The 23473-nt window shown below is 42.9% G+C and overlaps 1 protein-coding gene and 2 long non-coding RNA genes across 5 annotated transcripts in view; 1 reads left to right on the top strand and 2 right to left on the bottom strand.

Moving 5' to 3' along the window:
- Positions 1 to 23473, top strand: part of LOC146675695 (protein TANC1-like) — a 407338-nt gene that overhangs the window by 80798 nt on the left and 303067 nt on the right. The gene's annotated exons all lie outside the window — the stretch shown is intronic.
- LOC146675707 (uncharacterized) lies at positions 2746 to 3417 on the bottom strand. The gene is made up of 2 exons (XR_014910318.1): positions 3299 to 3417; positions 2746 to 3156 (listed from the first exon to the last, which is right to left on the bottom strand). It is a non-coding gene; the product is annotated as an uncharacterized LOC146675707 (long non-coding RNA).
- LOC146675706 (uncharacterized) lies at positions 3690 to 5304 on the bottom strand. Of its 3 annotated transcripts, none has more exons than XR_014910304.1 (3): positions 5112 to 5304; positions 4528 to 5013; positions 3690 to 4036 (listed from the first exon to the last, which is right to left on the bottom strand). It is a non-coding gene; the product is annotated as an uncharacterized LOC146675706 (long non-coding RNA). The 3 variants fall into 3 exon arrangements; XR_014910305.1 differs by having other exon boundaries at positions 3690 to 4031; XR_014910303.1 differs by having other exon boundaries at positions 3691 to 4041.

Raw genomic sequence — 23473 nt, 5'->3', positions numbered from 1 at the left:
ACCTGAGACACTGCATTGAATTTGTTCCTGTCTTAATGGTTTCAGCTCAGATGTTCTGCTTTTTCCTTTCAGTAGATCAAAGCAGCTCCTTCTGCTTCCAATTTAGAAGAAGAAGAAGAAGGCGAAGGCTTCAGCGAAGTGGCGTTCATGGTCTCAGTGAACAGTCACGGTCACACACTGCATGTGGTTTTAAAAGCAACATGTCTGTTCACCACAACAATGGAGATGTGTAATATTAGTGCAGCTATGGTTTGTTCTTGAACATCAGTTCTGTTTTCTACTTTGATCACTTAGACCAAAAAAGTGTTGTTTTCAGATTCTTTCTTTTACATCTATAAACCACCTGCTCATTTTTTATTACAATTAGTTTCACATGAATGTTAGTGTTTCCTTTATGATCTTTTAATGCTTACACCACACTGTACATGTCTACATTAGAGACATTTCTGTTACCTGTTTCTGTTGACTCAGAGTTGTGAAATGTTCTTTTATTTGATGCACAATATGAAGCTCATAATTTTCTTACAAATAAAACTCTAATGACAAACATGAACAGCTGTGCTTATTTCTGAGACATGAGTTTTTGAATGTGTTGATATTTAGACAGTGTGCATCTGTCTGCTGAAACTGTGATGGTGAACCTGAGGTGATGGTCAACAGAAGGCAAATATATATCAATATAAAACAATATTGAAGTAATGTCTTTACCCTCTGCAGCGTGTGGACGCTGTGCACACAATCACCTTATTCACTGTAGTAAACGTGCACCGCTAGCTCACGTGACTGACTGTCTCCATGGTTACATCGTATATTATTAGCTATGTAAACAGCTTCCAAAGATACCGCCATAGCTCTCTGCAGCTGTAACACTTTCACACTTTGCAAATCATTTCACGTGTTTGATAGTTATGAAGACAGAATATGTTTTTAAGTTCATGCTAGGCGGTTGCTATGGTGGTTGCTGTGGACTTGGGTGGACCGCGTCCGATTCCTGTTATTAGCTGTCCGCCGTAGGAAGGCTGCGTTCCATTTACAAGTAGTGACAGTCTGCCGCAACTCGAACTCAAACCCCGCTTTGTTCTTTAATTATAGGCCTTTTATAGCCGTTCATGACACGCACACACACACATAAAGCACTTTGCCTCACCATGAGAATGCAAGTTTACCTAACCTAACCTTAAAGTATCTGATATAGGATAGAAAAATGAAGCAACCAGAGATTTAATGATGAAGACTCTGGGTTCTGTAGTTCACGTTTTACAGTCCTGAATGACTCTTTGCATATGATTTATTGAAGAGGACTTTAGAATGCACTTTACATTTAGACTGTTGCTGTTTCATTTTTTACATTGTTGCCATGTTATGTCATGAATAAGGTTCACCTGCTGGGGGTTTGATGGATCAGCTGGACAATACAGTCAAAGTCAGACTTCAGTCATCATATGCAAGAATCCTAGTTGGATTTTTGTTGTCACTCATGTTTTTGAACCAAATATTGAAAACAATTCTGACAGTCTGGATACCTGGTCAGGTGTACATTACCTTGTACTCAAGCATCCCAGGACAGAGCCCTGCCCCACCATGAGCCTGGGTGGATACGTGGTTATAATATAAAAGGACCAATACTGAATATTTCATGAAAATTGAATTATAATACAAATTAGTAATAAGGGTTTCTCTGCGCCCTTATCTACCCCATACTCAAAGAGCTGCGGGCAGAGAGGGTGACAGGAGAGGATGGCACTGAAGAGAAGATGCTCGGTTTCTGGAGTCTCCTGGTCCTGTCAGTAGGATGCATCTGCTGTGTCTTCTCGTGGATGCTCACCTACCTTGACTCGTTCCAGCCTGGTATGAATTTCCCAACACTGCGGACAGTGGCCCACATCAGAGACGTTTAATATTGATTACATATGTCTGAATTGCTAACCCTAACCCTAGCTCAACAGACCACAATGCCCTGGACTGTCAGTATTATTACATGCTGTGAACATAAGTAGCTTTGATCACAGTTCATGTTGTAAAAGAGAAGGAATATTGGAAAAAAAGATCAACATTGTGATCTTATTTCTTCCAAACTGACCAGAAACATGCTTGTCAGACTCTCACAGCAAAGGATCAGACTCACTGTGCATGACGGCTCAGGCCAATGATGTCTGTTAGATTGTCAGCTGTTTAGTGCTTCTGTACAGTTAGGGTCACCGTCTCTATTTCAGAATAATTAATATGCGGAAAACACTAAAAGTTGATTGTCTTCCAATATTCTAGCATAATTAAAAAACGTTGACTTTGTGAGTACATATTATTAGTCCTAATGCCAGCATGAGTCTTCATAACTCCTGCTCCTGAACTTTAACATTTACCTGATGAAAGATCATTTACAGTGGCACTCTGTCAGGATCATTCTGACTGTAAGATCACTGTATTAATCTGAATCCTTCTGAAATGTGCTGTGAATGAATGCTGATGCAACTCACTGTGGGAAAGCTGTTAATAAAAGGAATCTGTGACACATGCAACACATTCACAGAGGAAGACGACACAAAGGGAGGACACGCAGAGGCTGTGTTGAAGTCAGAAATCCAAATCTTTATTAAAAAACAGGCGGCGGTAACAAACAGGAAGACAAGCAGTCCATCAAACAGTCTACAGGGTCAAACATACAGAGAATTCAAACAGCAGTAAAAAATAACTGGAACTGAAAAACTTAAAGCAATGTGTGACGCAATAAAAGGAAGCAGCGCAGTATATTCACTGAATTATCATCAATTACAAAAGAGAAAAACGACGATTTCTAAGGATTATTTTCTTAAATGCAGTTAGAGTGTGGCTGGTAAAGATGGAAACATACAGAATGTAAACTGTGTGAGTTTGTGAACTTTGTTAGTAACAAATGAGGTAAAAAACAAAACAGAGAAAACACAGAAAGAGGCTCTCAGTATTCATTAATAATTAGAAAGAAACATTCTGGTCGTGGATTTTTACAGTCTTAGTTCCGCTCGCTGTCATCATTATAATCATCATGATCAATGGCGAGGTCCTGAGGTGGGCGGGGCTGTCTCTGGTGATGTCACCATGAAGGAACAGCATCTGGCACATGTTGCTGAAACATCTCAGTACACTGGTGTAGTTTCCTCTCCAGCTGTTGGACATTTGACACTTCAACATTAAGGGGAAGAAGAAGAAACAGTGTTAGGTCAGGTGACCACATGGTTTCTAAAGTAACTGACAGGAAGTAACCAGGCCGTTAGAAATGGATGGCATGTGTTTAGAGTTACTGGAGTTGGGTAACTGTACTTACCAAAAGCAGAAGCACACAGATGAAGGATCAGATGCTGAATGTTGCAGGAACATGCTCATGTGTGGTGGTCATTCAGTGCTGCAGGTTAGACAGTCCAAGACTGATATGCTGCCCATCTGAGAGTTTGAAAACACACATGCAAAGATTTATTTTGTGTTACAGTCAAAGTTGGATGTTCATTTCTGTCCTTTAAAAATGTTTGTGTATTTGAAAGCACTAACATTTAAGGATGACTCTAATCGTCTCCTTTAAAGGGGAGACAAGTGTATCCACTGATCCACGTCACTTTACCTGGATGATGACTCCTCTCTCCCTCACTCAGAAACACTCCTAATATAACCAAGCAAATAAATAATATTGAAGATTTACTTACATCATTACAAAAACAGCAAAAACATCTCCCTTTGATTCTATTTCTCCATTCCTGCTGAACATCAGGCAACAAATATCTCAATAAATCACAGTAAAATGTAAAGCACATGTTTTCTCTGCTTTGTCTAACCTCTGCAGAGCCTCTGTCAAGAAAAACATAACTGTAAGCATAAAACAAATATACATTCATAACACGTCACTGGACAAACCTCGGTCAGCTGATTTCCTCTGTGCAGTGCAGACGAGCATCAGTCAGCGAGTCACGGTGGTGAGATGGACTGGTGTCCTTTGTGACTCTGCTGGTTCTTCTGAGGAAACACCACCGACTCTCCACACCGTCACCATCTGTGAGCACAAACTGCTGCTCTGCTCTGCCAGCATGTAGGAATCACATATCACACACACAGGGGTGAAGAAACATCAGAGCTCAACTTTGGATACTTTAGATCTAAACAGATCAAAGCAGCTCTTAGCTTCAACAATCAGTGAGCAGACAAACAATGATACCAAACTGATTCTGTATGAATACAATATGGTATTTTCAATACAGCTGTCAAATTAATTTATTAAAACTAATGCAGATATATGTATATATTTTTTGATAAATTAGTTTGCTAAATTATAAGAATATATATATATATTTTTTTCATTTAACCATTTCAACTGAAAGAAATTAAATATTGAACAAAAATATATTGTCACATTCTGAGCATGCTCAGCACGCTGACAGACTTGAAGTTGCTACAGATTTTAAGAAGTGATAATTATAGGGAAGAAACTTCTCTTTTTCATCCGTTTAATCAAACATTTGATGCCTCAGCTGTCTCAGTCTATGGCGATCTGCAACTACAACTAACCTGAGGCTTGGATTTGGCTGCAGGTGCCCCTGTACATCCTTCTCAGCATGTGGGTACCATTTAATCCCACTTCTTCCTGAGCTTTGCTTCATCACAAGACCAAAGGTGGCATCCCGTGTCACAGTCTTATCATCATCCAGAAGAAACATTTGAAGAAACATCATGGAGAAGAAACATTTACGCGCCTCCTGGTTTTGTTTTCTGATCCTGCAAAAAGACTGAGGACAACAAAGCCCAGAGAACACGAGATACACAACATCCAACATTCAGACTCAACAGCCTCCATAAATGAAGAGCACCAGGTTGGTTCAGTTATAGTAGATATGAGCATACTTCACATTACTGGGTATGAATAATAATGAGGAGGCAAACTTTGAAGATGCAGAGCATGATGTCCCATCATCAGACTGTAAACAAACATCCACCAGGCTTCTTTGTTGCCAAAATTGATGATTCTCCCATCAGGGATCAGTAGCGTGTATTAACCTGTGGTATAAGCAGCAGTCACTGAAATATTACTGTTTCAGATAAGAAATCTAGCACATAAAAGCCAGGGTGGGAGGGATCTCTGCAAACTGACTTACCTCTGCAAGTGTGAAGCTCAACAAAAATCTGACTCTCCAGTCACAGACAAACAAAAACTCCAGCTGGGAAATAGAAAACGCTGTCTGGGTCCTGCTGGATGTTGCTGGTCAGAGTCCACACATTAGCAGAGTGCTTCTTGGTCCCACTGACCCATGTGGACAGCGACTGTGGAGAACTGTTCTGGAAAACAGAGAAGAGAATTAAAATAACAAAAAGCCAAACAGGATTTCCACAAAGACTCTCTTGGAATCAGCAATCAAAAAATCACTGGTTCATATTAAATATGAACAGGTTCCTCAAATGTACGCAGTTCAGATCTGATTTAATTTAATTTCCTTCACACAGCACATTCGTCCAGGCTGACAGGTAAACATAGAATTAATCTCAGGTAACATGACTCATAGTAGAGATTCAGTAAGAAAGATTGCAGGCTCTAATATTATTACCACACAATCCAAGGACACACCCACAGCTCAGATTTGTAGAACTATTTAAACAAATGTCTTCTGAATATTCAATTCAGGTTCACAGTGGGAGGGGGGGGGGGGGGGGGGGGGGTGTCGTGGAATTTTTTTAATAAAGTCTGCAACACAGAAAGAGCTGTGATCAAGCTTTTTATTACTGCGCCAACACACATCAAACATCACAGTTCAGTCATGTCAGCGCTGCCACAGAAGTGGTGCTCCTCCTCCTTTATGCATTCCAAGGAAGAGGGAGGAAGTTAAACTGATCCTACCACACTTCACGTGTCTCGCTATGAAACCTAATGGATCAGTGGTTATGCTGTTTTGTGCCCTTGGCCTTATCAGCACCTGTAAAGGGAGTTGTTTTTTCAAACTGCTGACGCTGAAGTAAGTTCATCTAGTTTTAGAAACTTTCACTGAACAGTAACAGTGTCACAACTAAGCATATGCATAAGCACTTAAATACTTTAAATGAGAATAACAGAAAATTTCTATTACAGAGGCTAGAGCCTGTCCCAGTAGTCATAGGTAGAGCACACCTGGACAGGTCACCAGTCTGTCAGAGGACTAACACAGAGACAGACATCAGAGTAACAAATCTATTTAAAATTAATGTAAGTTTGCTGCAGCTGTATGTATGAATCATGTGTTTCTGTGCTCACAGTCCACCTCTCAGGAACCTGCAGTTCATTTTTAGTCAACTTTAAACAGACCTCACAAAAGGCTGATGTGGCTGGATCAGTAGTCTGATTTAAGTACGATACCTTTGGCCAGGGATTAATCTGGTGCATCGCTTCACTGCAGTCTTACGTATTTTCCCCACACCTGAATAAAAAATACTGATATATACAAATAACAGCTTCAGCTGATGCAGCCTGACTCAATCCTAGATGTTCAGCACACAGAGACACAGAGGTGCCGTTTAAAGTTTAGTGATAACCTGAGTCACTGATCATTTGCAGTATTACAGAGTCTGGCAGTCTTTGCATGATGTCCACGTCACTGTGAGTTTCTAGCTGACTCTCAGGTGTGACAGGTGTGCCAGCAGGAAAGAGTAATAATAACCTGCATCCTGAGGTTTGTCATGCAGGATTAAAGGAGCCAGGCTTTGTTCACACAGCTAGGATTGTATTTTACACTGACCCTGGGTCAGTATAAGTATCATACAGTTTAAACGAAGCACTGAAACTTGCACATATTTATTACAGATGCACTGAAGCTAATCGAGATATTTGCTGTCAGTCTGTGGCTGCGATTAAACACTTTACTGGAAACTTTATTAACTAGTAACTTCATCAGTCATGACAGAAGCTAATATTTCTGTGCTAACATCGTTTAAACAGTAACAGCTTTCCTCCAATATAAGCTAACGTTTACACCGTAACTTTAAGCTAGCACCATAAAGACGGTAAAACACGTAATAATATCTACAAATGCATCTTAAAGCTGTTATATTAGCACTCGGTGTATTACTAACATAACCACATTAACATTACTGACACTCGCTGACTTTTAATAGTCATTCTATAAATGCTGTCCGTTTAAATGGTCTTACCTGGTGGTCCATATGGTCCATAAGTGAAGCAGAGGGAGCCTGACCATGCGTCACACGTTTGACGAGTTGGGAGTGAGAACGTGTTGGGCTATAAGGAACACACTCACTTCCTGAGCCCTGGGCAATAAGAGACGTTTTGTGTTTTATGATTTATTGATATGTTTGATCCTTTCTGACCTGCGTTAATGAAGCAGTCATTAGAGCACCATGTCCGCTAGAATAGTTCTGTAGTTTGATGCTTGAGTCGTTGCAGACTTGTTGAAACTCCCTCACCCGTCAAAGCAGCGTCTTTGTTATTCGCGTCCAGCAGATGGCAGTGTTTCACTGTCTGACGGCTGTCTGAAGCTTCAGCTGGATTATCCGTTTGCTATGTTTGCCATGTTACAGTGGGGAGGAAAAACTCCTTTTTAACAGGAATATCTAGACATGAGTGATTACTGCAGTGGGGCACTATCTGTGCTATCTATAAGAAATGTTAGCAACAATAAAACTCTGAGGATCAGGGCTCCATTTCACTCCAGTGTTCAGTGGCATTTTAAAAGAGTGAATACCGACGCTGAATGTCTTTGTAAAGCAAAAGCACTTTGTTAGCCTTTACAGAGCAAAGCTATGGATCAATGTGCAGTGAAGAAAAATCGAGGTGGCCAGTCTGTCCTTTCCTAACCAATCACAGAGCTCCTTACATTGCACCATGTGGCTAATTTGCGTTTTATTGATATTGCTGGGCTGTTCCTACACCCCTCATGTAAATGTTACATCTCCAAAAGGGAGAAATAATCAGAATAAGGTGTAATCATTGTCATGATAATAATGACCATGAAAATGAAACTAGGCCTACCTTTAGTTCAGCACACTCAGTGTTGCATAAAGACATGCGAACATGCCATCATCCATTCTGGAGCCTACTTTTAAAAAGAGCGAGCTGTTTATTCTGGCTGAGTAGCAAACAGAACCAACCATGAAAACCTAAACTGGGAAAACACTCGGAAACCTTGAACACTGGGAATATGGAGACACAGGGGTAGGTGAACAGACACTGACAAAGGACAGAGGAAAACAGAGACAATATATATAAGACAAGAAGTAACACAGACACCCTTTTCGGTGACAAAAATGAGAAAATATCCAGTGAAAGGCAGTTCTCTTGGAAAAACTGCCTTATTGATGTCAACGGTCAGAGAAAAATGTCTGATAGGAAGGCAACCGTAGCTCATACAACCATTTGTTGCAACCAAAGAATGCAGAAGAGCGTTTTGGTCAGCTAAGAACAGGAAATTGAAGCTACAGTTCGCAAAATTTGACATGAGAAGATTGGATAAATGTTGCCTGGTCTGATGAGTCTTGATTTCTGCTCTGACATGCAGATGGTCGGGTCAGAATTTGGCATAAATAGCATGAAAGGATGGATCCATGCTGCCTCATGTCAGCTGTGCAGACTAGTGGTGGTGCAATAAATATTTATACTGGAAAAGAAAATCGTTGCCCCTGGTGAGAGGCGGCGGGCTGGGGTGGGTATTCTAATATCCCCTCGGCTTGCTGCCGGTACGTTGGGGTTTTTCCCGGTGGACGAGAGGGTTTGTTCCCTGCGCCTTAGGTCGGGGAACGGGTCCTGACTGTCATCTGCGCTTATGCGCCGAGTGGCAGTTCAGAGTACCCAGCCTTCTTAGAGTCCCTGGGGGGGGGGGGGGGGGGGGGGGGGGGGGGGTGCTGGAAGGTGCTCCACCTGGAGACTCTGTTGTCCTGCTGGGAGACTTCAATGCTCACGTGGGTAACGACAGCAAGACCTGGAGGGGCGTGATTGGGAGGAACGGCCTCCCTGATCTGAACCCGAGCGGTGCTTTGTTATTGGACTTCTGTGCTAATCACAGTTTGGCCATAACGAACACCCTGTTCGAACATAAGAGTGTCCATAAGTGCACGTGGCACCAGGACGCTCTAGGCCGTAGGTCGATGATCGATTTTGTAATCGTATCACCAGACCTGCGACCACATGTTCTGGACACATTCGGGTAAAGAGAGGGGCTGAGCTGTCAACTGATCACCACCTGGTGGTGAGTTGGATCAGGTGGCGGGGGAGGACGCTGGACAGACCTGGTGCACCTAAACGCGTAGTGAGGGTGTGCTGGGAACGTCTAGCAGAGGCCCCAGTCCGCGAGATCTTCAACGCACACCTCCGGCAGAGCTTCAACAGCATTCCGAGGGAGACTGGGGACATTGAGTCCGAATGGACCATGTTCAGCGTCTCCATTGCCGAAGCTGCTGCATTGAGCTGCGGCCGCAAGGTGGTTGGTGCCTGCCGTGGTGGTAATCCCCGAACCAAATGGTGGACACCAGAGGTGAAGGGAGCCACCAGGCTGAAGAAGGAGTCCTATCGGGCTTGGTTAGCCTGTGGGACTCCGGAGGCAGCCGACAGGTATCGACAGGCCAAGCGGAATGCGGCTCGGGCAGTGGCTGAAGCAAAAACTCGGGTGTGGGAGGAGTTCGGAGAGGCCATGGAAAAAGACTTTCGGACTGCCTCGAAGAGATTCTGGCAAACCGTCAGGCCTCTCAGTAGGGGAAAGCGGTGCTCTACCTGCACTGTGTATAGTGCTGGGGGAGCGCTGCTGACGTCGACTGAGAAAATTGTCAGGCGGTGGAAGGAATACTTCGAGGACCTCCTTAATCCCACTGACACGTCTTCCGAGGAGGAAGCAGAGTCTGGGGATGAGGGGAATGACCCGCCAATTTCCGGGGGCGAGGTCACTGAGGCAGTTAAACAACTCCTTGGTGGCAGAGCACCTGGTGTTGATGAGGTCCGCCCCGAGTTCCTGAAGGCTCTGGACGTTGTAGGGCTGTCCTGGTTGACACGCCTCTGCAATGTTGCGTGGAGATCAGGGGCAGTACCTGTGGACTGGCAGACCGGGGTGGTGGTCCCCATCTTTAAGAAGGGGGACCGGAGAGTGTGTTCCAACTACAGGGGGATCACACTCCTCAGCCTCCCTGGGAAAGTCTATGCCAGGGTGCTGGAAAGGAGAGTTCGTCCGCTAGTTGAACCTCGGATACAGGAGGAACAATGCGGTTTTCGTTCTGGTCGCGGAACACTGGACCAGCTCTTTATCCTCTCGAGGATACTTGAGGGTGCATGGGAGTTTGCCCAACCAGTCTACATGTGTTTTGTGGACTTGGAGAAGGCATTCGACCGTGTCCCTCGGGGTGTCCTGTGGGAGGTGTTGCGGGAGTATGGGGTGTCTGGCCCATTGCTACGGGCCATTCGATCCCTATACAACCGTTGCAAGAGCTTGAGTCGCATTGCCGGCAATAAGTCGGACTCGTTCCAGGTGGGTGATGGGCTCCGCCAGGGCTGCCCTTTGTCTCCGGTTCTGTTCATAATTTTTATGGACAGGATTTCTAGGCGCAGCCAAGTGGCGGAGGGCTTTCGCTTTGGTGGCCTCAGAATCTCATCTCTGATTTTTGCGGATGATGTGGTTCTGTTTGCTTCATCGGGTGAGGGCCTCCAGCTCGCACTGGAACGGTTCGCAGCCGAGTGTGAAGCAGCAGGAATGAGGATCAGCACCTCCAAATCTGAGGCCATGGTTCTCAGCCGGAAAAGGGTGGAGTGCCCACTCCGGGTCGGGGATGAGTTCCTGCCCCAAGTGGAGGAGTTCAAGTATCTCGGGGTCTTGTTCGCGAGTGATGGGAGAAAGGAGCCGGAGATCGACAGACGGATTGGGGCTGCAGCTGCAGTAATGCAGACGCTGCACCGGTCCGTCGTGGTGAAGAGGGAGCTGAGTGTAAAAGCGAAGCTCTCAATTTACCGGTTGATCTACGTCCCTACCCTCACCTATGGCCACGAGCTGTGGGTAGTGACCGAAAGAACGAGATCGCGGATACAAGCGGCAGAAATGAGCTTCCTCCGAAGGGTGGCTGGCCTCTCTCCCTTAGAGATAGGGTGAGAAGTTCGGCCATCCGGGAGGGGCTCAGAGTAGAGCAGCTGCTGCTCCACATCGAAAGGAGCCAGCTGAGGTGGTTCGGGCATCTAACAAGGATGCCCCCTGGGCGCCTCCTGGGTGGGGTGTTCCAGGCATGTCCCACCAGGAGGAGGCCCCGGGGCAGACCCAGGACACGCTGGAGAGATTATATCTCTCGGCTGGCCTGGGAACGCCTTGGTGTTCCCCCGGATAAGCTGGAGGAGGTGGCTGGGGAGAGGGAGGTCTGGGCCTCTTTTCTTAGAGCCTCTTCACGACCCGGCCTCGGATAAAGCGGATGAAGATGGATGGATGGATGGAAGAAAATCGTGAGAGAATCGTGATCTCAATTCTAAGCCAAAAAATCGTGATTCTCATTTTATGCAAAATCGTGCAGCCCTAAATCAGATCATCATCCATTGTACGTAAAACGTACAGCTTATTGCACCAGCAGCATCTGCTCTTATATAACTATCATTAGCTTACAGCTTTAAGTGTTTCAGGTATGTGCTAACTAAAAATAAAGACAAGATGATAGTTTATTAAATTTTAATGAAATTTGCAGATTGTTTCGGTGAAGTTTAATAACCTCAGCCGTCTGCTCCTTGCTATCTAAAATATAACAGGACACCGGAGTATATTCTCCAGCATCTCACACTTCTGATAATCAGCTGTCTGCTTGACGTTTACTCAGCTGTGTAAAAACTATAACTTTAATCTTAGCCAAACCGATTTGCTCAGGGACAAATAAAATACTAAAAAAAGCCAAACAATAACATTTTTAAGTTATCTAAGTGACTTATATCATGTTTAACCTGAGTAGCGAAAGACGGCGGTGGGTTTGAAAACGATTTGCCGGGATTCCGGTGTTCTCACCGGCTCTAATGAGCCTTGCTCCCGGCTAGCTATCGAGCTAGTGACTAACAGACGTCTCTGAAAACGTCGGAGCGCTTTTGAAATATGTGGTGTCTTGATAAACTGAGCAGATATTTGAGGTTTACACAGCTACTCTCTCGCCTGAAAACATGTTAAACGTTTATTTTGTGACCCAGAAAGAATAATAAGAGTAATATTAAAACTAACTAGCTGCCGCCATTGTTGGAAACTGAGCTGGGCTGCGCTATGAATTCTGGGACACAGCTTCTTCTTCTTCGGGGTTTAACGGCAGCTGGCATCCTTGTACATGCAGTGCTGCCATCTTCTGTTTCAGTCCGTTATTACACTCTTAAATCCTACTACTTATTCCTGCGTCTTTTGTGATCTTACAAAGCTTCAAACGACGATTTTGATAGTCGACGTAATCGTGACTAGTCGACTAATCGTGGCAGCCCTAGTGTGCATCAGACTTTTGCCCCCCTCTTTTTTGTCACTCCAATGTTCTCAGCTCAGGCTGCATAGGAAGCTGGCATTTCTCTTGCCGGGCTTATTAAAGCCTGTGCTTTAGAGCTCTGGAGCGGGGCTAACACTCGAGGGGGACATGACAGTCATTGGCAGCGACAGCAGTTTAGTGACAGCTTCCTAATGTCAACAGTCACATGGACAGGTAAACATCTAAACGGATAGAAGAGAGGTGGATGGAGAGAGACAGGGAAGGTCATAAGTTGTGGATGAACTCAGCGTGCGGTTCCTGCGTCTTCTTTCCCTGCGCCGTGCAGCTGCTTCAGTGGGAATAAATCCTCATTAGGATGGAAATGGGAAGGCAGACTAACAGAGACGGCTGCTGGAAATGAGTGGGAGTAAAAACGAGATGGAGATGAGGGAGTAGATGATCAAACCTTCAACGTTTTCAACTTTTTTTTCTCTTTTTTTTAACATCCGTTGGGCTCCCAGACAGCCAATCAGTCCTTCTGTCTGTAAAGACTGACAGTAGCTGCTTTTTACTTCTCATCCCTCCCTTCTTTGCACCTTTCAAAACCAACTCTCGTCTTTACTGCAGGGCTCTAGACTAACTTTTTGCCATGGGCGTACCGGTACGCCTAACTTTAAAAAGTTAGGCGCACACAAATTTTATAATAATTGATATAATATAATGTGTTTTTCTGGATACACTGTGCTTTTTCAGCATTCAAAGATTGATGACACCGTGTCAGAGCACTGGCTATGAATTTCAGAAGGATCAGGCCTTAACTTAACAGAAAAGTTAGCAATAGTTCTTTTCCTATTACAGCTACATCCACTTCTGTCGTGCCTAGGCTGCTCACTAGGGCTGGGTATCATCACTGATTTCTATAATCCATTCGATTCCGGTTTTCAAAGTCCCGATTCGATTCAACTTAGCCTCAGACAGTCAGAAATATTATAACTCTGATCATTTATCAGTACTGACTTCATCAGAATTGTGAACATCACAGCAGATGCCTTTGTGTGAAAGTAACTGAGAATAAAACACAGAAAAACATGAAGGAGATTTTCCTGGTCTGGCTTTTTATAGCAGATAACCTTAAAAATATTCTACAATGTTCTGCATATGAAGTTTAAATTTCTTCAGTATTGAACAACAGAAAAAATAGGCTTTCTTGTCCGAGGTCATTTAAGTGAAAAAAAGAAAAAGACAGCAGCCACAGCGCTGTAAACAACGGTAGACTGGTGGGTAATAAGCGAATGAATAATACAGAAAACAGAGATTGGAGACGGGAAACTGTTCTTGAAGTACAGAGACAGATAGAGAGAGAGCTAGCTGTGCATGGAGTGTGATTTTAATAGTCGTGGAAGCAAAACAGCAAAATTAATGACATTGATCAAATGTGAAGCGCAGTTTGCTGCTGCTTTTGCTGCTGGCTCTGAATTTTGGTTGGAGAGACAAAACCTGCAGCTCAGAATCAGCGCAAGAAGACGTAATCGCAGCGCGGACCGGACGCATCAGGATCGCTAAGCTCCGAGAGCGTGTCCGTCTACGAGCCGTCGGGTGAGAAAGCCGAGAAAGACAAAGCTGATTCTGATGCGTCGGGTCCGTTCTGTATTTACGTCTTTGTGTGGAATCAGTGTACCTGCTCTCATTTACACGGATTCGCATTTGCGACCAAATTGGTTGCACTCTAGAGCCCTGTTACTTGATGAAAGTTGGTTTTGCAGAGTTAATCTTGCAGCTCAGCCACAGCATAGCCCTCAGCAACCAAGAGCATGCTAGCGGGCCGTTGTTATTATGTTATTACTGTGCTTTTCGGAAAATAAGGCACTCTAAAAATCAGTCCTTTGATTTTTCTGGAAATTGACAGTGCTCCTTATAATCCGGTTTGCCTTATGTCTCTACCAGCTTTGCACATCTACAGACTGAAATCTTTGCCCATTCTTCTTTGCAAAACAGCTCCAGCTCAGTCAGATTAGATGGGCAGCGTTTGTGAACAGCAGTTTTCAGATCTTGCCACAGATTCTTGATTGGATTTAGATCTGGACTTTGACTGGGCCATTCTAACACATGGATATGTTTGCTTTTAAACCACTCCATTGTTGCCCTGGCTTTATGTTTAGGGTCGTTGTCCTGCTGGAAGGTGAACTTCCGCCCCAGTCTCAAGTCTTTTGCAGACTCCAAGAGGATTTCTTCCAAGATCGCCCTGTATTTGGCTCCATCCATCTTCCCATCAACTCTGACCAGCTTCCCTGTCCCTGCTGAAGAGAAGCACCCCCAGAGCATGATGCTGCCACCACCATATTTGACAGTGGGGCTGGTGTGTTCAGAGTCATGTGCAGTGTTAGTTTTCCACACAGAGCATTTTGCATTTTGGTCTCATCTGACCAGAGCAGCTTCTTCCACATGTTTGCTGTGTCCCCCACATGGCTTGTGGCAAACTGCAAACGGGACTTCTTATGGTTTTCTGTTAACAATGGCTTTCTTCTTGCCACTCTTCCATGAAGGCCAACTTTGTGCAGTGCACGACTAATAGTTGTCCTATGGACAGATTCCCCCACCTGAGCTGTGGATCTCTGCAGCTCGTCCAGAGTCACCATGGGCCTCTTGGCTGCATTTCTGATCAGCGCTCTCCTTGTTCGGCCTGTGAGTTTAGGTGGACGGCCTTGTCTTGGTAGGTTTACAGTTGTGCCATACTCCTTCCATTTCTGAATGATCGCTTGAACAGTGCTCCGTGGGACGTTGTTTCTTTTTGTAGCCTAAGCCTGCTTTAAATTTCTCAGTAACTTTATCCCTGACCTGTCTGCTGTGTTCTTTGGACTTCATGGTGTTGTTGCTCCCAATATTCTCTTAGACAACCTCTGAGGCCGTCACAGAGCAGCTGTATTTGTACTGACATTAGATTACACACAGGTGCACTCTGTTTAATCATTAGCACTCATCAGGCAATGTCTATGGGCAACTGACTGCACTCAGACCAAAGGGGGCTGAACACACACCCCACTTTGCAGTTATTTATTTGTAAAAAATGTTTGGAATCATGTCTGATATTCGTTCCATTTCTCACATGTGCACCACTTTGTGTTGGTCTTTCACGTGGAATTCCAATAAAATTGATTCATGTTTGTGGCTGTAATGTGACAAAATGGGGAAAAGTTCAAGGGGGCCGAATACTTTTGCAAGCCACTGTATGAATCCTGGTTGTGTTTACTGACCTGGAAATGATTTTATGTGCACGGCGCTCGAAAATCTGTCAAATGTTTTAGTACGACTTTGCTAAGCTACGAAGCCGCACCGCTTGATGGATTGTTGGAGCATTACGGCTATCGTAGGCAGGAGCCCCGCGGAGTGATACGTACTGTGCTTCAACATAATATTACTGTATTGTGTGTTTGTTTAACCTCTTTTTAAGTTTTGTGGATATTATACATGGTTGTGCTGAGGATATGTCGGCCAGTTTCCACTGGAAATGCCTTTTGGTTAAACTGTCAGGGAGGAATTTGCATTTGCACTGTTACATTTTTATATAAGTTTAATGCACATGAAAAGCAGCTGCTTATTTAAGTGAAAATACATTGATTGTTTTTTTTTGTTTTGTTTTTTGCACAAATGAAGTGGAGTTGTAAAGTATTTTGTCTCGTGTCAGTTATATCGTTATCGCACATTTTCAAATTTATATCGTGATGAATATTTTTGGCCATATCGCCCTGCTCTACTTCTACAACACGCCTTGTGTAGATGAGTTAGTGAGGCAAACTGATCAGCTGTCTTATTGTGTCTGTTGAGTGTTTGGTTTTGTGAACGGCCTCTTTAATGCACGAGGGTGTGACCATCCACATCCTTGTATCTGTCCACTGTCAGCCATTCATTTTGTGCAAATCTGGCCAAGTCTTCCAAGTGTGCGTGTTTTTTTTCCTTCTGACCAGATGCAGCTTTCTGCAACATCACTTTAATGTCCTTATACTGATCACCACACTGTGTATGTGCGCTAAAACAGCAATCATTTCACTGCTCCTTTGTAGTGACAGGTTACAAAACGTCATTAGATGCTGCATGGCTGTACAAGATAGACTTTGGTTAGCAACAACTCTCTGAGGCCTTTACTGTGAAACAGAACGCTGTCTTATCCGGCTAACTTCAAGGTTTAATGTGGGATTTTTTTGTAATCCAAGACATAATGCCAGGTCAACTCATGCTTTGAACCTAATCTGCTCCAGAGCAAATCATGTTCCAAATGAGAGATCAACAGGTAGAAAATCACAACCTACTAACCAGTAAGACCGAAAAAGAACAAAATAAATAAAATCCCCGATCCTGGAAGGTCCCTCAGACCGCTGTGTGCAGAGAGTAGGAGTGTAAAATCTTTCAGCAGAGTCTGATGTCTTTGTCTTTCCATGATGAGCAACAATAATGAACATAGATTCTCTACAACAACTTTATTGTTTTGGAAGTATTAATATATGATCCCAAAACTTCTACATTTAACCTTTTAATCAGACCAGCAAAAATCTAGTATTGAATCTTAGCACAGTCATAAAAAACTATTTGCTAAAAGCATTTTTGCAGCTGAATATTTTAAATTACAGTTAGGATCACTGGTTGGCTGTTTCACCTGTAAGACTTTAAAATAACATGCTAAGGTTTAATAGTCTATAAGGAATACACTCTGAGGCCTGGGCAGTGTTGTGCTAATGAGAGAAGGTTTGTGTGTGCAGTGAAACAGTAATTTTTTTTATCTCAAAATTTATTGATATGTTTGATCCTTTCTGAGCTGCGTTAATGAAGCAGTCATTAGAGCACCATGTCCGCTAGAATAGTTCTGTAGTTTGATGCTTGAGTCGTTGCAGACTTGTTGAAACTCCCTCACCCGTCAAAGCAGCGTCTTTGTTATTTGAGTCCAGCAGATGGCAGTGTTTCACTGTCTGACGGCTGTCTGAAGCTTCAGCTGGATTATTCGTTTAAATGAGATCGTTTTATAAAACTTACAACAACAGGCCTGAACCTGCTCAGCTCCAAAGAGCTGGCTAAACGATGGGGCATGTTCAGAATCTTCCTGAAGTTTAACAATTTCCCAAAAAGCTCCACAAAGTGAATTTTCATATGAGACAAGAAGGAAAGAACAGGGTGTGACGTGGAAGGGGCCCTCTGGCAAACAAATTACTGCTTTTATTAAGTTACAAAACTCGCAGTCTTGTTCACGAGTGATCAGAGAAGGGAACAGGAGATGGACAGATGGATCGGTGCTGCGGCTGCAGACTCTTCACCAGTCCCTCTTTACCAGTCGATTTACGTCCTTACCCTCTGTCACAACGGGACTGAACGGACTCACGCGTAGGCTCTGAGTAGGGAACAATAAAGGTTTTTTATTTACAGAAGCACCAGGTGATCTATTTACACAGTGGGGAAAAGACGGGTTCCGGGAATCCACACACGAACAGGAGGGGGGAAAGACACTTGCAGTCCACACACGCTCCAAAGTCCTCACTCCATCCACGCTCCACGCTCCTCTTCACACTCCACAAGAAACACAAAAGCTCGCTCCAATCCTCACACACCTGATCGCTCAGGTAACACAGGGGCAGGTCCAGGGAAATCTATTCACAGAGATGCAAAAGGTTACTGTAAGAAGTAGGGCTGCCACGATTTGTCGACTAGTCACGATTACGTCGACTATCAAAATCGTCGACGACTGATTTAATAGTCGACGCGTCGTTTGAAGCTTTGTAAGATCACAAAAGACGCAGGAATAAGTGGCAGGATTTAAGAGTGTAATAACGGACTGAAACAGAAGATGGCAGCATTGCATGTACAAGGATGTCAGCTACCGTTAAACCCCGAAGAAGAAGAAGAAGAAGCAGCTGTGTCCCAGAATTCATAGCGCGGCCCAGCGCAGTTTCCAACAATGGCGGCAGCTAGTTAGTTTTAATGTTACTCTTATTATTCTTTCTGGGTCACAAAATAAACGTTTAACATGTTTTCAGGCGAGAATGTAGCTGTGTAAACCTCAAATATCTGCTCAGTTTATCAGGACACCACATATTTTCAAAAGCGCTCCGACGTTTTCGGAGACATCTGTTACCCACTAGCTCGTTAGCGAGCCGGGGGCTAGGCTCACTAGCGCCCTGAGAACACCGGACTCCCCGCAAATCGTTTTCAAACCCACCGCCGTCTTTCGCTACTCAGGTTAAATATATATGAGTCACTTAGATAACTTAAAATGTTATTGTTTGGCTTTTTTTTTTAGTATTTTATTTGTTCCTGAGTAAATCAGTTTGTCTGAGATTAAAGTTATAGTTTTTACACAGCTGAATAAACGTCAAGCAGACAGCTGATTATCAGAAGTGTGAGATGCTCCAGAATATACTCCAGTGTCCTGTTATATTTTAGATAGCAAGGAGTTTATTAAACTTCACCGAAACAATCTGCAAATTTCATTAAAATTTAATAAACTATCATCTTGTCTTTATTTTTAGTTAGCACAGACCCTAAACACTTAAAGCTGTAAGCTAATGATAGTTATATAAGAGCAGATGCTGCTGGTGCAATAAGCTGTAGTTTTACGTCTAATGGATGATGATCTGATTAGTCGACTAATCGCAAAAATAATCGGTGACTAGTCGACTATCAAAATAATCGTTTGTGGCAGCCCTAGTAAGAAGATCGCTAGGGAAACACGAGAATGAACTGAGCTGGGGTTAACACTGACGAGAGTCGGCAACGGTCCAGCGACGAGAAATACAGGGCTGCCATCTTATAAGGGGACTGGAACACTGTTGGGTGATGAGCCACAGGTGTCACCAGGTGCGTGGGCCAAGGGCAGGAGCCCACAGATGAGCTCCGCCCAGGCAGTGAGAGAAGGAGGGAGGGAGAGAGCGGGGACAAAATCAAAACAAAAAAACACATGTAGCCACACTGAGGCGACCGGGTAGACACAGGGACCCTGACACCCTCGCCTTTTTCACAAATGTCATGTATGAAAATCTATAATAACTCCAGTTATACGGATATCAATATCCTCATAAGTGAGGATATTGATAAACTGATTTGAACTTTTACTGATTTCTGTTTAGATATAAATTGATTCAAAGTGGTCAGATATGCAGATTCTGACCTTTCCTCTGGCAAATATATAAACTCACTGAAAACAGTTTGACTTTTCAGAGAGTTTCCTATCTATCTGTATTTTTACTTTAATAGTTAAGCACGATTAACATTTAGGAAAATGGAAAAATAAACAAGTTAATAAATGAAATGAAATAATACTGATTTATATATTCACTCTGTTTACTTTTTCGATATAGAAATACAATGAAGACTTCCATGTTCCTGCTGGTGGCGCTCTCTGGCACTGTGCTCTGCATGACTAACGGACGTGTTCAGAAAACCAGCATATCATCAACAGGATCCCACAAGGGGGATGTGATGATCTGATAGCAAACAGAGATAATAATGGTAACTGTAAGCGCAAGAATACCTTTATCATTGGTGACTTTAATCAAGTTAGAACAATTTGTGATCCAAGCAATTGTATCAATGCAAATAGAAATCTTTATAAAAGCCCCACAGACGTGCACATTCTGTATTGTAAACTGCTGGGACAAACAACGATACCCATTGTACATCCAGATACAGATGAAAAGGCGTATTGTAATTGCATGTGATAAAATCAATACTTTCCTTCAGCCTGTGCACTTTGAATGTTGCTCTTGAGTTGAGAGATGCTGTAAGCTTGCTGCCATCTTTAAACATCACTTCATGATGCTGGTTTAGATGCTTTATAAGACTTTGTTACGTTTCTTAAACAGTGATGAAAATAATAAAGAGGAAATATGAGAGAAGTGATTTTCAGTGAATGTTGAAAAAAATCCCACAATAACAAAAATGATGGCAACATTGCTACACTTTGCTTTCTTAGCTTGCATATTGTACATTTTCACAGTTGTTTCTGATTGGCTCCATCTTCTCTCGCTGTCACAGCTGTTGCTCAACTTTCAGCACTCATTCAATTAAAAAAACAACAAACAAAAAAACCAAGCTGCTGCTGGTAAGGTTGGCATTCTTGCAAGACTCAGTAACACAAAACAAATAAAAAAATGCACATCCCATGTTTATCCCATGTGATTCCAGGCTGAGTTTATGCATTTATGCTTATTTGTTTATAAAATATTATAAGCTGGTCTGAGGTCATTTGTTACTAAAGAAAAACAAACAAACACTGTGTCATTATTTAATCCACTAAAACTAAGACACAATGCAGAAGCAGTGTGTGAAAACTAAGTGCACCTTCACTGGTGTAGCATCTGCCTTAGAAACAATGAAGTCAAATGAAACTGTTGAATCATCTCTATGTGCTAAAGGCTCATTTTAATGCAGCATTAATCACGTTGCTTTAACAGTGCTGCATTTTAATAATGTTTATCACGTTCTTTGTAGATTTTAATTATCACCATCGTCGCTGTGAGAACATGTCTGGTTGGAGCAGGCGGCACTCAGGGATCATGTTGTGTGGAAGAAGAGTCATGTGATTGTTTTTTTTAAAGATTTTTTTCTATGAGTGCACAGAGTGTGAAACAGAAAGATAGGATCGACAGAGAAAGCTGATCATGTCTGTTGTGACACCTGCAATCTCTGACTAGAGTTTTAGGTTCTGTCAGGCAGCTAACACAAAGAAAGCCTGGCTTCATTGTACAAATACAACTTACATATACAACACATGACATATTACACAGAGTCATTATTTATTCAACAAAAACTAAGCCAGATGCAGTTTTTGGATTTTATTTCAAAATGTTCTTATTCTGATTGTTTACTTAATATATTTAGACACATTTGGTTTATTTCTATAAAAATGATATTTTACACAAAACTTCAAACAGCTGCCTGCAAACATGGCTCTTTATTGTAAAGCCAGGTATGAACAACAACCTGCAGCTGCATGCTGTTGTGCTCATTGGTGTCACATTAGGTTCTGAACCACAAACAGAGAAGTTTCTTAGAACTGCTGGGCTAGTGATGTAGGTGTTGATGCAAATGATGGCTTAGGGTGGTGCTACGACAGTGTATAAAAACTGAAGCTCCCAGAGCCAAGTGTTATTTGTTCTTCCGTAACTGAGGTGAACTATAACCTGCTCAGGTAGAATTTAATAACAGCGTGTCTGAACTGCTCGTCTCCAGGCTTCACGTCTCATTCTGTAAGAACTTGTTGTTTGTTTATTAACTTTTTAGAAACAACAGACTTTTGTATACTTCCAAGAAAGAGGGAGAACTGACTCTTCTGCCACACTCACGTTCATCTTTATCTGTCATCAGTTCAGATAAAAGCATCACTGATTATTCTGAACACTGTTTTAAAGCTTCTGCGTCACTCTGATTTCTTCTTAAAGTTGGCAGACAGGATTGTGAAGAAGGACATAGTGGATCCCCCCTTTTAATGAGCATATTATCTGTGAACACTGAATACAAACAACCTAAATGCTCATTAAAGAAGCAGGTTGGCTCATAAAGTGCTCTGTACTTGTTTTATGCAAGTGCTGTTTCTGGAAACAACCACCATCTGTAATCAACACAGGACTTATTGAGCTGTCAGGTGTGCAGACAACATGGCACATTTTGGGAACACCTATAGTTGATGTCTTAATTATGAAAATAGCTACTCTGTAGTTGATGCTTCCTGTTCTGCCAGAGCAGGTGCAGCCTTTGTGGAAGTGGGTTCCACTGGACCAGCGTCTGTGAACGATCCATTGTGGGTGATTTTTTTTTTGACCTTACATCTGTGTGTAAGGACCAACCACAACCATCTAAAATCTTTGCATGTTATTTTATCTTCTGTGTAAGAAGTACACAGCATACCCTGATGATCAGCTTCAAGGGTTCTCAGTGTAGGATGCATACAGTATGTCATGCTGAAATATAGAGCACTTACAATAGAACCCACTAGAAACCAATTATTTTAGCCTGGTTCCTTAAATCTATGGCATTTTTCCCATGCTGACTGATATGCTGCTCAGTGTCTTTTGCTGTCTGTCATGATCCTGGGCCATGTTGGCCCAGCATTCTTAGTTTTCATATGTTTTGTGTGTTGTTCTTTATTTATGCCATGGTTTCTGTTAAGATGTTCCTTATTTGATTACCTCCTGTGTGCCCCTCTGTGTATCTGTGAGCCCTCGTTTCCCCTCCTTGAGTTTTATTCCATGTTTTCCCAGCCCGTTATGTCCGTGCTCTCCCCGTGCTGTCTCTCCTCCTCTCTGAACCTCCGTGTACTTCCTGTTTTACTTTGACAGTCTCCCGTCAGTGTTGCGTTCACTCCTGCCGTGTCTTGTTATGATTATCAGTGTCACCTGTGTTCCCCGTGTGCTCCCACTTCCCTCGTTAACCCTCTGTGTATTTATGTCTGCGTCTCCCTCAGTTCTGTGTCGCGTTCTCTCTCATTCATGGCCGTGTGTTTCTCTGTGTATTACGTTAGAGTTTCCTCGTTTAGGTTGTATGGTTTCTCTCTCCAGCAATAAAGCTGTGTTTTGAGTTCATTCCTGCCTCCGTGAGCTTGCGTTTGGGTCCTCATCCTGCCTGCACACAGCCGCAACCATGACAGTCTGCTTTTAAATCAGATGTCACTCTGAACATAAACACAAGCCACAGCAGCCCAGCTGTCTTAGCTGAGTACAAGGATACATTTACTCTCTTTGTGTAAAATATTGTGATGATTTTACATTATATTAGGCAGGCAGCTGCCCAAATTAAACCGTGACTATTAGCAGTTTGGTTATTTTGAACGCCTCGGCTGGAAAAAATTCAAAATGGTTTGTAAGGTTGGCCACAGCTTTGTATGTAAAGGGGAGTTAGAAGATTGCTTCATATTTTAAGATTGATTAAGATTAATTAATATTTTTAATTGTTTTATTTTACATCTCACCTTTTACACTGCATTGAGTTGCTGCCATGTGATTGGCTGAGTGTACATCGTTCTTTGTTTCAAAATGGACTTAATGCTTGGTTGAACAGTTGTGATGTTTATCTCCTTTAGATTTATTTTTTATTGTCATGATGAAAAATGGTT

This window comes from Rhamphochromis longiceps, linkage group LG3 (genome assembly GCF_057381845.1).
Source record: "Rhamphochromis longiceps isolate RC_006_pf linkage group LG3, R_longiceps_female_GT1.1, whole genome shotgun sequence".
Lineage (NCBI taxonomy): Eukaryota > Metazoa > Chordata > Actinopteri > Cichliformes > Cichlidae > Rhamphochromis > Rhamphochromis longiceps.
The sequence above is the reverse complement of the archived record's forward strand: the minus strand, read 5'-3'. Positions and strand labels throughout refer to the sequence as shown.